The sequence below is a fragment of the Pelecanus crispus genome, chromosome 4 (genome assembly GCF_030463565.1).
Source record: "Pelecanus crispus isolate bPelCri1 chromosome 4, bPelCri1.pri, whole genome shotgun sequence".
Lineage (NCBI taxonomy): Eukaryota > Metazoa > Chordata > Aves > Pelecaniformes > Pelecanidae > Pelecanus > Pelecanus crispus.
The window spans coordinates 11,682,419-11,687,449 of NC_134646.1; the positions used below are offsets into that span (position 1 = coordinate 11,682,419).

At 43.7% G+C, this 5,031-nt stretch overlaps 1 non-coding gene across 1 annotated transcript; it reads left to right on the plus strand.

Annotated features, from left to right (window-relative positions):
• The first annotated feature begins 4,317 nt into the window (after positions 1-4,317).
• TRNAE-UUC (transfer RNA glutamic acid (anticodon UUC)) lies at positions 4,318-4,389 on the plus strand. Its single transcript has one exon. It is a non-coding gene; the product is annotated as a tRNA-Glu (tRNA).
• Positions 4,390-5,031: the final 642 nt, after the last annotated feature.

The window sequence follows — 5,031 nt, forward strand, 5'->3', positions numbered from 1 at the left end:
TAGTCTGAGGGTGCTTGTGCAGATTTCTTTCCGACAAAGTAAAAGCAGTTGGCTTTTGCTGGAGGGGAAAACACCGGCTTTATGGCCTGTTATGGAAAATGTTGCAGTTCATTAAGATACGGTGAGACAAGAGAAGGTTGTATAAGTGAGTATATCGGCTTGCAGTGAATCTCTAATTCTTCATCAGTAGATTATGTTAGGTTAGTTACGTCCCTCTTCTCGGTGAAATCCCAAGGCTCTGCTTAGTCTTTTGTGGCATTGAAAATCCTTGTGATCTATTATCAGATTATCCTTGAAAGAGTGCTGTATGTTTCACTCCTAGAAATGAGCAATCTGCTCTCTAGCACTCGCCATTACAAGGAGTCATTTATTACAGCAGAACTTTGTCATTCAATTAGGCTTTTGTATAGAGCGCATGGCCAAAAATCTCAATCACAAGTGTCTGAAGTTGGTTAAAGAAGTTGTCGGTGTTCCAAACTTCCGAGACGCCGATCCGGTGCTGAGGTGCCTGAGTGCCAATGCTCGTGGCAGAGAGGAGCCCACTGCAATCATTTGCAGACTTCAGATCCTTTTGCTTTCTCATTTTTGAGGCTATGAGCATTCTCCTATGGCATGTGCAATAGTTTTCCTTCTTTTATAAGTTATTTTTCTCAGCATGCAGTGAACTGATAAAAGTGAAAAATATTTAGCTAAAGCTTTAATTACTTTAGCCTACTTATTATGTTCAACACCTTGCTGTATGCCTCATTTCAACTTCTTTTGATCCACGTTTTCATCAGAAAAAATGATTATAGGTATTACAGGTAGAGACCTGACTAACAGTAAGAGACTTGTGGCATAGCAGAAAACCTGTCAAATTCGTAACCTAGTTGTTTTTATGAGTTACGTTTTGTTATGCTCTGTAGGAAAGGATTTAAATAACTGATCATTCCTTTCCCCAAATAGGTCACCTTTCTTTTAGAGTTAACCGTTGCTAGCAGTTATATTTTAACTGCTTTGTGCCTGAGACAGGAATTCCTTATGTTTCTGTATGCAGTAAATGAGGTTTGTTAGGGATAAATCAACGTATTGACATAGCACAGTATCAGCAAAGCTAAGTGAACTTGTGTAGCCCAGATGGGGCCGGCTTTTGTTGAGCCTTGTGAAATCCGCTAGCCAGGAACTATTTGTTCTCGCAGTTAGCCTATTCCTTTCTTAACCCACAGGCAAAGTAAGAGAATATCATAAAGCAATGGGAGGATGATGTAGAAAAGGTAATTGCATCTATTCTGTTCGTTCCCAGAGGCTCAGAAGGCAGGAACAGGAGCTTCTGTGGCAGAAAGTTAGCCTTTGAGAGTATAGAGACCCTGGAAAGAGAGAGCAAAACCTCAAAACGGCATTGCTCAGGAAGGAAGCTTTTGACTTAGTCTTCTTTTGAACCATCGGCTACTGGGTATTCTCTCAGCTTTTACTACTTCCCCCTTCAAGTCACTCCAGAATTTATCGTACACCTTGCCCTTGCCTGCCAACTCTGCTGTGGGGTCAGTGGCTGGCTAACATATGCAAGGGGCTGTTAAGCACAGTACAATGGAGACAAATCTCCTCAGACCAGCAGTAAAAATGGTGCACAATCAGGATTTGTGTTAAAAAAGGATTTTAATCTTTCTTCTATTTCAGCAACTTGGATCACGATTTATTTGTATTTACACTAGAAATAATATATAACTAGATGAAATGTTGATCTTTCAGTGTAACTACTGGGTCAACAGTATTATTAAGTCTTTTCTCTGCAACATGGTACTATAAACATGGCCTGATTTTCTATAATTGTTCCTAGTTTATAAAATGCAAGTTACTTCTATTTGTCATTGTCTCGTGTAAAACTCCCCTCACTCTTAACTGTGCGTCACCCCTTTCCTTTTGTACTGAGAAAACATACTCCATTAACTGGCACATTCAACACTTACTGGTTCTCACTGTTTCTGTGGTGCTGGTGCAATAGTTGTTTCTTTCGTGACTCCTTCTCTTGAGCCCTAGAATACTATAACAGGATAGTATTTGAACAGGTTAATTCTGGTAAACAATTGTTGATTATTCTTTTCAGAGAAGTGAAAAGTCACATAAAGCAGTGAAGCTTTGACATTTCCATCACTGTACTGTACTGGGAACAGGGCCCTGCAGTTCCTTACCAAATGTCCTGTTTGAATCTGGCAGCGAAAGACCATCATTAGAGAGGAGCAATGAAGGTGTGACAGCACCTTGGGCAAGCTACTGAGTGCATGCAAAGGTCAGCTAGTGGATGAAAGGGGAGTGCAAGAATTAAATGAAAGGAGGAAAATGCCAGTGTTATGCTGACGTTGTCATTAAGAAAATCACTGAATACATGGAACAAGTCTGACATTTACTTACACGGTGGTAGAAATCACTACACCGTGTGTAGTGCATGTTTTCCTGTTCAGTCAGCACATTGTACAGCTGTGATAAAGGGGACTGTAATCATTTCACAATAACGGTGATACAAAATTGTTCATTGACTCAGCTTTTTCTCCATTATATGAAATACATTATAACTGGCCCTGTAAGTCAATTTCTTTCATTATGCCTCTTTTCACCTCTACACGTATCATGGCTGTAATCATCCTTTTAAAATGATTTCTCGGATGTTGCTCCTTTCTATACAAATCGCCCACCTTTCCTCTATCTTTCTCTTAAACAGGTATGTTCACTAAATTACTGTAACCGGGCATCATCCATTGTAAAGTCTGGTTTTAGTTATATAGCTAGAAAATTGTGCTGTAATGCCGCTTAATGAGAGGAGTCATTCATCGGGCCTGAGTGACTGGTAAATCCGTCACGGACCGCGGCGTGGTGCATTTCTGCATTCAGCAGTTTAGTATGCACATGGAAGAGTTGACTCTCCATTGGACTCATCCAAATTACATCACTTGGGCAATATAAAGAGGTCATGAAAGGGTAAAGCAGCCTTTGGAAATACTCCCCGCTTTGGAGGTGTTCTGGGGTTACAGGCAGGCCCAGAATGGTCAATTATCTGGCTCTTCTGGACAGGTGGATGGCTTGTAAGGGATGCTCGCAGCCAGAATATGAATTAGAGTAGCTTTAAACTTTCTCTAATTGATGCCAGGAGTTCAACAGGTTCCCAGGCAACCTGAAAATACAAGGAACACAAAGGTGATTCAGAAAGTTTGGTAGTGAATTTCCCCCTTCTGGAACTCTGTAACAAAATTCATACCGAGTTTGAAGGTGGCAGAGTGGAAGGCCAGATTTAATGCTTGGCGTTTAATCTTCTTGGAAGATGCTTGTAGCACTGAGCCAGCAACCCTTGGGGTATGACACATGGCCTGTTTATTTCGATTTCATATACTGTAAGTGTCATTCCTTCTGCTGTTTCTTTGTCTGCATTGGAAGGTCCATGTGCACAAGGAGCGGTATTAAAATTCGTGTCCATCCAAAGACATAAAAAGGTGCTTCAAACATTGACCAGTTATGTTTTACCACACGCTGATGGGATGTGCTGTGACACCGCTTTTTCACAGACCGCCAGAAAGGGATACAAGAGGAACGTGGGTGCTGCAGCACTGATCTTTAGCTATCGTTGTGAAATTATCACTGCAAAGGGGGAGACGGGTCAAGCGGAGGCGTTCAGCGGAAGGATAGCCGTGACCGCTTAGCGTGGTCTGCGCTCCTCCTTGCTATTAGTGCTGTGCGAAGAGCCCACCCCAGCCTCCGCGTGCTCCCCGCTCAGCCAGCGGCTGTGGCAGCGCTGCTCTCGCAAGTCCTGTTTGGCTCGTGGGGCGAGGGAGCGGTAACATGCAGTTGGGGAAAAGCGGTGCCTTAAATTTTTCCAGCTGTTTCTACAGTCCTGTGTAAGAAGGTCACGCAAGGAGACACTAGTAGTTGAAGGTGCTCTGGGAGGGAGAAAAGGGCAATCCTTGTTGATCACAGGCTCCTTACTTGAAGGAGGGACACATTTCCATCTGGGATGTTGACTCTTCCCAAAGACTCACTAGGTTGACCACTTGCAATGCATAGCCCAGAAGTGTCAGAGTATTACCTACGCTCTTAGTCAGATCAGCTCTCTCAGTGGCCCCTGGGACCCTGTTTGCTGATCATCCACAGTGCGTGCCTGGTGCTTTACTTGCAGGCTTTCTTTTGGAGTACACCAGCCAGTTCCTTTTAAAATAAACCTAGATGTGGTTTGGTGGGTAGCTCACTCTAGGGACAGCTCATTTTTAAATGCATGTAAGACCTTGGGATCTTTGTTTACACAGTATTCCCTCACTGTCTTGGCAAACGTTGCACCCTAAAATATCCTTATAGTCCCACATGGTCTAGCGGTTAGGATTCCTGGTTTTCACCCAGGCGGCCTGGGTTCGACTCCCGGTGTGGGAAAGCGGCAATCTTTTGTAGACATAAGAAAGAAGTTTTTTACAATGAGGGTGGTCAAGCACTGGAACGGGTTGCCCAGAGAGGTGGTAGATGCCCCATCCCTGGAAACATTCCAGGTCAGGTTGGACGGGGCTCTGAGCAACCTGATCTGGTTAAAGCTGTCCCTGCTCACTGCAGGGGGGTTGGGCTGGGTGACCTCTAAAGGTCCCTTCCAACCCAAAGCATTCTATGATGCTATGATCTTCATATATCACATGCTACACCCACGGCACGCAGTACAGACTCGTGGCATCGTGTTAAAAACCCACCTTTCTGGCAGGTTATGTCAAGGTCATTACTTTGTGTATTTTGAACAGCAAAAACAAGCCCCTTTTTTCTGGGTGGGTACTGAAGCAGCAAACGGGGCCCGAGGGATTAAGGCCAAGCACAGCACGGTGTGGGCTGCAGTGCACTTTGGACGCCGTTAATCCTTTACTCATGGAGTTGAACCCCAAGGAAATGTAGAGGCAAGCTCGCTGTACCAGGTGGTTTGAACCCAGAGAATGTTTTTCGTAGTGTAGATGTAGCCTTTATCTTCTTGTAAGTGTTATCAAGGTCATCAAAATGCTCTGTTTTGGGGCTGACAACAGATAGAAGCATTTCTGA